This window comes from Thamnophis sirtalis, unplaced genomic scaffold (genome assembly GCF_051295495.1).
Source record: "Thamnophis sirtalis isolate CommonGarterSnake01/CBP01778 unplaced genomic scaffold, rThaSir2_p1.2 scaffold_14, whole genome shotgun sequence".
In the NCBI taxonomy this organism is placed as follows: domain Eukaryota; kingdom Metazoa; phylum Chordata; class Lepidosauria; order Squamata; family Natricidae; genus Thamnophis; species Thamnophis sirtalis.
The window spans coordinates 35,833,872-35,846,097 of record NW_028261394.1 but is presented as its reverse complement, the minus strand read 5'-3'; the positions used below and the strand labels follow the sequence as shown (position 1 = coordinate 35,846,097).

The window sequence follows — 12,226 nt, the reverse complement described above, 5'->3', positions numbered from 1 at the left end:
AGCAGACCCTGCACTTTGAGCAAGAATCATGAATCCAGAAGGACACTCAAGCTGATTAATCATTGCCAGTTCAGTCCTCATCAAGTCTGGATTTTTTATCCTTTGCACTTTTTTTTTTTTTTTAAGAGAACTTTTTTATTTTTCTTTAAAAAAAAAAACACAAATATGTCATCATTTGTCAAGACATTGAAGTACAATTTTTTTTTGTTGTGTATACCCCTCCCTCCCTCCACCCCCCCATCCCCCCTCCTCCTTCCCCCCCCCCCGACTTCCCAGAACCCGTACACGGTATGGATTTTTAACTAACACAGTCTAAAATCTATTGAGAAAAAAGAAATAAAGAAATAAAGAAATTAATGACATTCTAGATTGGACTTAGCTTCTTCTTACTGAACTGACTTTTAACAGTTTAAGTCATTTCTGATCTTAAGCATAGGCTAACTGGAATTTCTTAGTCCCGTATTTATTTTGTATATAGTCAATCCATTTTTTCCAGTCTCGTTTATATCTCTCATTTGAATGATCTTTGAGATATGCCGATATTTTAGCCATTTCAGCTAAGTTTGTTACTTTCAATGTCCATTCTTGGATTGTAGGCAAGTCTTCCTTCTTCCAATATTGCGCCACCAACAGTCTTGCTGCAGTTATCAGGTGCAGAATCAAATTGGTCTCTACCACTGTAAAATCAGTACATATACCTAGTAAAAATAACTGAGGAATAAACTTTATCCTTCTTTTAAAAACATTTTGCATGACCCACCATATTTTTATCCAAAATGCCTTAACCTTTTGGCAGGTCCACCATATATGATAATATGTAGCATCGAGAGAACCACACCTCCAACATTTAGGCTGTACATTCGGATACATAGAAGCCAACTTTTTAGGATCTAAATGCCATCTGTAGAACATCTTGTAAAAATTTTCTCTCAGATTTTGAGCTTGTGTAAATTTCACATTTCTTACCCAAATTCTTTCCCATGTATCCAACATTATTGGTTCCTCAATATTTTGAGCCCATTTTATCATACAATCTTTAACTAATTCTGTTTCCGAATCCATCTGTATTAATACATTATATATCCTCTTTATATGCATTAAGCTTTGATCTCTTATTTGTTTAAACAGATTATCCTCAACTTGAATAAAACCAATTTTTTGATCTATTTTCCACCTAGCCTGTAATTGCCCATACTGGAACCATGTTTGAACTACCTTCTCCTCTTTTAATACCTCTAAAGATTTTAATTGTAATACCCCCCTTTCCGAGGTAAGAAGCTGTCTGTAAGTAAATCTGTCCTGTTTTTGTGCTGTATTCATATTTTCAATTGCATGTCTAGGAATTGCCCACATGGGTATCTTGTCATTTAATTTATATTGGTATTTCTTCCAAACCCGCAATAAAGCATTTCTTAAAATATGACTTTTAAAGTTCTTATCCAATTTTTTGTTGAATAACAGGTAAGCGTGCCAACCAAATACCAGATCGTGTCCCTCAATGTTCAATATTCTATCATTGGTTAAATGAATCCAATAAAAATATGGAACGCTTCACGAATTTGCGTGTCATCCTTGCGCAGGGGCCATGCTAATCTTCTCTGTATCGTTCCAATTTTAGTATATGTGCTGCCGAAGCGAGCACTTTATCCTTTGCACTTGTTTGCATTGAATCTTATGTTAATCCCACTCATCCAGTTTAGAGAGATTGTCACTGCTCTTTTAATTTCAGTTCCCTGAACAGTTTGTGGTCATCTACAAATGTGCCCATGTTATGGCTCATCTATAAATCCTGATTGCTTATAAAGAAATAAAAAAAATATCAAGTCTTTGTGAGGACCCAATTGTGCATCTCTGCATAATTCCAAAAATCATTCATTCTTATTTTTCAGGTAGTTACAACTCACGTGAACCCTTATCCCTTTACTCCACAGTTGTTGAATTTGTCAACAACATTTTGAAAATCCAAGTATAAAAGAACCATTGGACCAAACTCTCCTTTAAGCCACAATGGAGAGTAGTCTATCCTATATTAAGAAAGAGGTACAATCTGGAAGCATTTCTGTAGAAAATGTGTGCCCTACCACTGAGTTACTTGTGAACCATTTACAAAAGGGAACAAATACTTCTGCCTCAGTTGAATCAACACCTGAGGAATTTGACCTTTGCTAGTTTCAATGAAACTGTACCTATTCTTTGACATTTCAGCTAAGGGTATGTGTGTGGGGTGTTTTTGCACTTTTTGAATGTTGCAACCCAGGACACAGTTCTATTGTCATCTTGATCCATCATAAGGAGAGTTTAATTTTAGATGGTTTGCTCAAAACAGCAGATGAATCCAACCTTGACAGGTAGCGTTTTGAACAAATTTAAGAACAAACATATGGCTAGGAAGACATATGGTTTCCATAACAACATTAAGATAGCCTGCTGGTGCATATGTGTACCTTTTCTAAGGACAGAAAAAAAACCCCACAGAACATGTGGGGGAGAACAAAGCACAGTGTGTGAAAAGCACTGAAAAACATCTCTTTATGCCTTTCTACGAAGAGTGAGTAGGAACATCTCTTGAAAAGCCCAAGAGTTTATTTTTGTTCCTGGTTCATTGACATTTTTGTTCCCACTATGTAGTTTTCTTTATACCGTGGATTGCAGTTGAAACTGCAGAGTTTCAGTAGAGTAGGAAGTATAACAATAGTGTGTTGAATTCCATCACTCTGCTAAACAACTAATTCCCATAACACTGTCAAATTATATATTAAGACTGTATTGCTGTTGTTGTTCTCTTCCTTCCTAGTATCTATCTCTTCCCACTTATGACTATAACCATGTTGCTTGTATCATTACAATTTATATTGTTTTATTTGTTTCCTGGTATAATTTGATTGCTTATTATTAACCTATGACTATTTATTGAAGTGTTGTATCTTATAATTCTTGATGAATGTTTTCTATTTTATTTTTCTGATGTACATTGAGAGCATTTGCCCTAAAGACAAATTCCTTGTGTGTCCAATCACACTTGGCCAATAAAGAATTCTATTCTATTCTATTCTATTCTATTCTATTCTATTCTATTCTATTCTATTCTATTCTATTCTACTCTACTCTACTCTACTCTACTCTACTCTACTCTACTCTACTCTACTCTACTCTACTCTATTCTATTCTATTCTAGTTTTCTTTATACCATGGATTGAAGTTCAAACCAGCAGGAAGTATAGCAATAATATGTTGGTAGTGGAAGATCAGGATTCATGTTTTATCTGTTGCATTTGTTTTTTTTTCTTTTCCCTACCTATCAATTCAAAATGATAATAACATTAGAAGAAATCATGTCTATTTTGGAATCTAGCTTTTCCAAACTTGATAACCTTCAGATTATCATGATTGGGAATAAGATTTCAGCATCACAGAATTTATTAGTTTAAGTAGAAGTTATTTTCTGATATTACTTGTTCAAGAGATGACTACATTGGATAGATAGAATCAATCTCAAGTCTGAAAGTATGGCTATGAGAAGGGCCACTTGCAATTGTATGTATATTAGACCAGACCTCCATGGATATTGAAACCAGACTTTAGTTTCTTGCATTTTCGGAGATCAGTCCTGCACCAAGAAACCCATTCACGTATTTACCTTTTGTAGACATTCTGTGGAGTCTTCAGGGAAAGAGATTGCATTAAAGAAGAGATTGGATTTAAGAAGAGATTGGACAATCATTTGTCTGAAATGATATAGGACTTCCTGCTTGAGCAGGGGATTGTACTAGAAGACCTCCAAGGTTCTTCCAACTCTATTATTATTATAGCTTTGTTGATTAGCCTATAGGCCATATCAAAGCACAAGATTCAAACACATATCACCAATAAAATCCTATACAAACAATTTAAAATTAGAGTAGGGTAAAATATAATAGTTATAGGATAAAATGCAATATAATTTAATACATAAGTAGGTTAAATAGAATAAAATTACATGAAATTATATTTCGGTGTCACCCTTACAATCTACGCCAATGTCCCACTTATGCAGATCTCAATCGAACCATTTTGTTTAAGTATTGTGCTGTGTTGAATGTTATTTTCAGGTTCTGGCTGCACATAAAGTAAGTTGTTTTGATATGGGGATCCCAATGGGTCATTCGTTTGGTATATGGACCAAGGTACCTGTCTCTCACCTCCTTATACAAGCAACAATCAAATAGGATGTGAACCAGGTCTTCTACCTCTATTAATCTATGTTCTAAAATTTTGTGGCTTCTCAGGATTCCAAATTCAACCCAATTGCTCAATGACATGATGGATGGTATGAAGAAAGTAAAATTTAACTGTTGTTTGGAATGCCAGGGACTATTAAAGTTAGTGAACATGGCCAAACTATGAACAGAAGTGTCGACTGCTGAGCTGATAAATAACTTTCTCTGTGTAATTAATAATCACAACAGCCTGTCCAGAAAATGGAAAATGAAAAGGTCAAGGAGGATGATTAATCCCAAATATCCCTTAATGTACTAGACTCCTGAAGCTATTTAAAATACAAGTTAAAAATTGAAATGATTTCATTTGGACCAGCAGTTGTGTTGAAAAAAAAAGGACTGAAGACCTTTGTAGCCTTTGACAAGGATAAGGATAAAGAAGTAATTAACTTGGTTTGCATTTTAATGCACCTGATGTTCATTTCCAGAATAACCGCTTAAGTGAAAATGCAGTTCTACTTCAATATTGATAGTGTAATTTTTCAATGAAAAGTATTTGAAAATGTAAGGGTAAGATGGTCTTTTAATGCTTATTCTTAAAAGATGCCATTTTGAAGTTTTATGCATGGATGTTGCATCCATTTAGGCACTGTTGTTGAAGAAATATATTTATTCTATCCTGCCTCTATAGTCCTACTAAGTCCTTTGCTGCAGTTCTCATATGAAAACCACAATTTATGTCCATTTGTTGATTGCTTTCATCAAACTACCTTTATAGAAGATAGCATTTATTGATTTCCTTGAACATCCTTCTGTTTGCCTTCAGAATGGAAAGATGGGGTAAAATATTATCACAATCACCTCCTTCATCATGGATAGAACAGGTCTTTCCAAGCGGCCTGGGATCACATCCCTGAAATTCAATCAAAATGATTAAATATTGATAATGTGATTTCAAGCAATAGTTCTGATTTTTGGATGAACTTAAGATGGAAATAGGACTCTGCCCCCCCCCCCAATTTTTAGCTTTAACCCTTTCAGTGATATCTCGTGGTTCTTCATAATGTCAGAAAACTACCAACTTTTCAAAATGCATCAGAGACAAATTCCTTGTGTGTCTGATCACACTTGACCGATAAAGAATTCCATTCCATTCTTTATTATTACTCATGTTGATACAGGGATATGACTTTGAGAAATGATTTGAGCCTTTTCCCATGAGTTCTTATTCTGGGTGTCTTTGAGGTCCATTAGTTTCAGGGAGGCTTAAATGGTGCCCATTAGAACCATTTCTTCACTGAACAGCAAAGAAGGTCCTGAAGATAACCTGACATTGCATGGGAATTAGAAGGTTTTAAAGATCTAAGAGAAGCATTCTCCATATTCCACCAGTCCTGCCAGACAAGACTGTTACACTTATTGCCTCTGTGTTTCAGGGGAGCAGTTTCAAATTAAACTCAGGATCAATTTTCCTATGGAATAAAGCTATTGCATTTTTTCAGCATTTAATTGACAAATATTTCTACTCATTGATAAGATTAATATGTATTTCTAGATATGTAAATAGTACTATAAACTTCATCATTCACTCTAATTCAACATTGGATTTAGTCCTGTCAAATCAGAGCTACATCAAAATGGTTTGATACCTGACATTAAAACAAACTAACATCCATTTGTTCTTTCTCTGTGTTGAGCCGCTAGTATACCATGACCATTTTAATTTTGTGTTTTTTTTGTTTTAGTTCTTTTATTTCTTTGTTATGATTTTATAACATGTTCTGAAAGCCTTGAGTTGCAAGGGGATAATTGATGATTAGTCAGACTTACAAATCCAATCAATACACAAGAGTCCACTGGAGCTGATCAATGTAAATTTGAGTAAATTGATTAAATAAAAAAAACAATAAAGCGAGAATTCTTTCTGGAACATTATCTGCCAAAGGAAGTGATGCATAGAATTCTTTCTACCTGGGGAGGAATTACAGCTTCAAGACATATCACCAACCCTAATGGAACCTGTCCTTGGCCAGCTCCCCTTTTTCATGAGTCTTGGCCACTGCTGGTGTGCAGTTTCTGAATGGATTCAGAGTAGGTGAGCCAGCCAATTCTCCATCAGTGATGCCCCTTGTTGCCTTGGTAACTGAACTGGTCTAGCTTCAGCCTTGGATCCTTTGCTCTTGCCAGTATTTGAAAGAAGAACACTACACAATGGTGTGCCTTTCTTACACGTCTTGGCTTGGCACACTCTGGCTATCTTGCTTTCCTCTCTCATGAAAGCTGTTAATCTAACTGCAAGGTGACCAATTGTGTTGGGAATTCAAAACTCTGCTTGAGGAGCAGAAAAAGAGATCTGTTGCAGCAATTTTCTTTTGATTGCTAAAGAGATCGCCAGAGAACTCAATCCCTGAAGGAAAGGAAAAAAAAATCCAGCTTCAGCCTCACTGTCCCTTTGTAGGGAAAATAAAAAGAAAATGACTTTGGTAATAAAAAGAGCATTCAGCTTGGTAGGTGGCCATGCTCAAAATTATAGCCGTTCTTGCAAATACTTTCCAATAATTAGCTGCATTACTCCTCCCTCATCAATTAAACAGGACACATATCTAAAACAAGGACTAAATGGGGCAGGTATTTGCATAAAAATGCAGGGGTTAATTGATAATTATTGATGCAGCCTGGAAATTACACCAATCATTTAAGGTCACAAATGAGCTGGTACTTCACTATCTATTCTCCAGAGAGGCAGGCAACCAACCTTCCTTCCTTCCTTCCTTCCTTCCTTCCTTCCTTCCTTCCTTCCTTCCTTCCTTCCTTCCTTCCTTCCTCCCTCCCTCCCTCCCTCCCTCCCTCCCTCCCTCCCTAGTATCTCAATCCTAATGGATTCTAAGTGTTTTCTAGATTTTTTCAGTTTTTATCTTTGAACTGCTCACACTTCAGATAATGGCCTCTAATGTTTCAGACAGAGTGGGTATAGAAAGGAAAATGTCACAATAACTGAAGCAGAAAATTATTCATCTATTGAATTTTTACAACAGCATAATCAAAATACCCTCAGCCATATGCAACATCTATGGTAAACATTAAGTAACTAAAAGCTGTATCCATTCTGAAATAATCAGAATGACATATCACAATCTAACAATGGGATAGTATCATCCTATTAAACTAAAAAAAAAAAAGCTCTTCAAAAGGTCTCTAATTCAACCAGCTTCCAGAAGGCAATCAACATTTGGACAAGTCTAATTTCTATTGAGGAATGCTGTGGCTCATTGGCTAAGATGCTGAGCTTGTTGATCGAAAGGTTGGCAGTTCAACCGTTTGAATCCCTAGTGCCGCATAACAGGGTGAGCTCCCATTACTTGTCTCAGCTTCTGCCAACCAATCAGTCCAAAAGCATGTAAAAATGCAAATAGAAAAATAGGGACCACCTTTGGTGTGAAGGTAACAGTGTTCTGTGCACCTTCGGTGTTTACTCATGCCAGCCATATGACCACGGAGATGTCTTCAGACAGTGCTGGCTCTTCAGCTTTGAAACGGAAATGAACACTGCCCCCTAGAGTCTGGAACGACTAGCACATATATGCGAGGGGAACCTTTACCTTAATTTCTATCGGAAGGCTATCCCCAAAATTCAGGGACCATGGTATCAGGCAACCAACCTCATGGAAATCAAGGACCACCTGCAAGATTTCTTGGGACATATGTATGAGATGATAAATTCTGGTTGGGGAAACAGATTCTGAAAATATCTCAGTGTCAAGCCATATAGGAGCTTATATGTTAAAACCAGTATTTTAAATGACACCTGGAAACCAACTGGCAGCCAACACAGGGCCTACAGCACAGATGTAATATATCCTTGTCACCTAGAGACAATGAATATGCATATGCCAATTTTAGCAGCTCGTATACTGCTGTAATAAAATTGTAATTAAAAATGATAGATGGAGACTTAATTCAGCCGCATTCGTTCTGAATATATTTATAGTTTTGGAAAGTATCTACACTGGGATCCTTGGTAAAGATGAAGTCAAGTGTGGTCATTTCATGGAGCAAATATAAGATCTTTGAAAGTAAAATCAAGAAAGTAGCTGAGCTAAAGGGAAAGCAAATTTCTGCCCTGTAGCAGAAATGATACAGAATGTTTAACTTTTCTCTGTTTTCTCTGTTTTTGACAGCAGACTTTTAAAAAGAGCAGCACATTTCTTTGTTCATGGCAAAGAGTCAGGCTATAATCAAATGTTTTACACCTTCTGGTGTGAATGTATTGATCTCCTAGATCACCTGATTCCTCCTGATTATAGGGTGTCTGATCTTTGGCCATAAACCAGCACTGGCTTCCACATGCAATTTTGAATGTTTTGAAAGGGAAGTCAGTCAATCAGTCTCTCTCTCTCCCTCCCTCCCTCCCTCCCTCCCTCCCTCTCTCTTTCCCTCCCTCCCTCCCTCCCTCCCTCTCTCTCATATCTATCTATCTATCTATCTATCTATCTATCTATCTATCTATCTATCTATCTATCTATCTATCTATCTATCTATCTATCCATCCATCCATCCATCCATCCATCCATCCATCCATCCATCCATCCATCCATCCATCCATCCATCCATCCATCCATCCATCCATCTATCTATCTATCTATCTATCTATCTATCTATCTATCTATCTATCTAATCACAGAGTTACTCTGGGCAGCATATAACAATTCAAACTATAAATATATAAAGACAGTCATTTATTTAAAAAAATGTAAAAAAAACCCATAGGCCAAAGAGAGGATGGATGTTAACCACAATAATGGAAATAATCTTGTACACATGAGAATTAATCACATCAACAGTATTTAGTTGATTAAATCAAAAATTAATGAAGGCACATTTAATAGTCTGATCCTAGGTCTGACTGTTTATGGTATTTTCTGTCTCCTGTTTTTGGAATTTGTCTTCCAGCACACCACTCAGAAGCCAATGCAGCCATTGGTCTGAAAAGCACTGTGCACTGTCATGGAGGGAATGGCAAAATTAAACTCGTGAGATGTCTATTGTTGTTATAGAAGATGATGGGCCATTTCTGTTGCCAGTTGCAGGTTTCTGTCAGCCCTTAAGAACTCTACTTTGCATTTGTGTCAGAAGCACCGAGACAAGAGTTGAAAGGATTAGATGGTGACATCACTGTTGCCCTAGGGACACCTAGTTGGGACTCATGTCATGTTCCTGGCAAGAGCTGGAGTGATGGATGGGAGCTCAGCCCTGCCCTATGGCAGTCTTGGGTCTCAAACATGAGCTTGCTAACCTCCTGCCCAACATTCCAACCACTTGAGCCCACCATGCTCCTAACAAGAAGCCTACTGAGTTGGGATAATGACAAACCTTGCATTGTATTTATTAGTTTGTCAAACATGTACAAGATATCAGGTATACTGTATATATAAACGTAGCTATGAATGAAAGAAATGAATACAAATAAATGGGGACAGTAGGACAGGGACGGTAGGCACACTGATGCACTTATGCACACCCCTTTATGGACCTCTTAGGAATGGGGTGAAATCCACAGTAGACAGTTTAAGGTTGAAGCTGTGAGGTTTGGGGCTATAACAACAGACAGGTAGAGCACTGACCACTCTGTTGCTGAAGTTGCATTTTCTGCAATCGAGTTTGGAGCAGTTTACTTTGAGTGTTTGTCCTTGTATTATTGAGGTTGAAGCTGAAGAACTCATTGACAGGTAAGAAGTTGTAGCAGACAATTTTGTGTACTGTGCTTAGATCATACTGCAGGTGGCGCAGTTCCAGATTGCCCAAGCCCAAAATTTCAAGTCTGGTGACATAAGGGATTCTATTTCGAGTAGAGGAGTGGAGTACTATTCTCATGAAGTACCTCTGGATCCACTCAATCATATTAATGTCCGATGTACAGTGTGGATTCCAGGCAGATGAGCTGTATTCGAGAATTGGTCCAGCAAACCTTCTTTGTCTCAACTAGGTAGATTTGCAAATCCGAAATGCCCCTCACATATGTGAGTGGTAAAACTTTTCTATAACCAGCCAGAAAGTTCTAAGACAAACAGGAACATGTAACAACTTCCACAGTTCTTCCCTAGCAGCAGCCTGTCTGATGCCCTGGTATATAGATGCACAGACACATCACATTTATTTCTAATGAGCAATTTGCTTGGAAAATTCAATCCTAGTGTTCTGTACGTGGGGAAACACCTCCCCATAATATAACATTGCAATTAGATTTAAATTATTGATTCCAGTCGTGCAGCATACATTATAGGTAGCAAATTAGATTGCATTAAATGTTTTCATGCTCATTTATCTCTAGGGCTGAAGGATCCTTCTGCATGTGTGTTTAATTTAAATAATTTACTGATTACTCTGTAGTCAGCTGCAAGTCCTTCCTTTAAACAGCCAAGCTCTCCCTCTCCCTCTCCCTCTCCCTCTCCCCCCCCCTCTCTCTCTTCCTGTGCTGCTGTTAGCTTTTCTCTTTTGTTCCATGTCACTGCCTTGCATCTGTTTGACTAACATGCTACCTTCAGGTGAAGTGGAGGATGTTGCCGTGACACACTTGCTAATTAGGCAAATTATGATTTGCAAGAATTCAGGAAGTCAGGCAGTCTCTTCAGGTGTTGACTGACCTCCGAGAAAGAGGTACAAGAGCACACACTTAGCCCTGTTCCCACTTCTTTTCAGGCTTTAGATTTATTTCAACATGACTGCAGCAGTCGGCAGTCATTCTGCTCCATATTGGATAGCAGGTAGCTTTTCTTTATTGTGGAAAGAGTGCACAGAGAGAGAAATACTAAATTAGGAGTCAAGCTTTTGTCAGAGTATTCTTGAGGTTGGTGCTTGCATGAAAGCTAATAAAGGCAAGCTTTGTTTGGAAAAGAATTTGATTATAGAAAAGACTAAAGTCTATTGCAGCTAAAATGGTATCTTCTGGAATGAGCTTAGCATGTAAGTAAGGCAAGTGAGAACCTAAATCACACAGGTTGGATTCAGAAGAGAAAAATGTTAATGATCAGAAAGAGGGAAGAAATGACAAAATCACTGAGGGGATCACTTCAGCCCATAAGGTACAGGTGGGGTCCTTGGTGCTCTCTAAACTTGTTTCCTTGTGGACATTAACCAAATGGGCAACTTGATTAGAGCTAGAAGGAAATAGGGCTTGCTATCTGTTTATATATAAGTGCCTTGCCCTATCAGTGTTGGCTGGAGTATTGTTTTCTTCTTGGTTAGGTTGTTTACTGTTGGATTGTTTGTTGGAGTTGGTAGTCCCTTGACTGGTTCCCTAGTTGGGTAATGAAACATCTGCAAGGAAACCACCAAACCAAAGGTGGTATTCAGCAGATTCTGACCAGTTCTGGAGAACCAGTAGTGGAAATTTTGAGTAGTTAGCCCCCATCTATTCTCTGCCTCCCGAGTCCCAGCTGATCGGGAGGAAATTGGAATTTTATAGTATCCTTCCCCTGCAACATGCCACCAAGCCACACTCACCAAGAACCGGTAGTAAAAATTTTTGAACCCCACCACTACACCAAACTCAGAGAGCACCAAGCACCCCACAGTTTAACCCTGAGCTACAAATATTCTCTTCTATTGGTGCCATATACATCTTATATAGAGGATTCAAAGGAAATCTTTTGGACAAGGGAAGGAGATAAAAGTGAATAGCCCTTCTGCTAACTATTTCAACATCTGTTGTGCCGGGTAGCTCATAGTTTAATGGGGCAGATTGTAGGTCCATGTGAAGTTGAAGGCTATCACTATTTAGAACAGGGATGTCAAACTCACATTGCCGCATCGTCGTCCCATGATGTAGCACAACTTTTTCACCTTTGCTAATCTGGGCATGGGTGTGGGCAGCACACGACACATCCGGCCAGCAAGTCATGAGTTTGACAGCCATGATTTAAAATCTGGATCCTGTTGGGATCTGTGCCCACATTCAAGACAACTGATAATGCTTCTCTTGGGGCCAACCGGAATGTAGACTGGAGAGAGCTAAGTGCATTTTCTCCTCTCTG

At 38.0% G+C, this 12,226-nt stretch overlaps 1 non-coding gene across 1 annotated transcript; it reads right to left on the bottom strand.

The window, feature by feature from the left end:
* Nucleotides 1-1,535: 1,535 nt before the first annotated feature.
* LOC148042774 (U6 spliceosomal RNA) lies at nucleotides 1,536-1,642 on the bottom strand. Its single transcript, XR_015695090.1, has one exon. It is a non-coding gene; the product is annotated as a U6 spliceosomal RNA (small nuclear RNA).
* Between the last annotated feature and the right edge of the window lie 10,584 nt (nucleotides 1,643-12,226).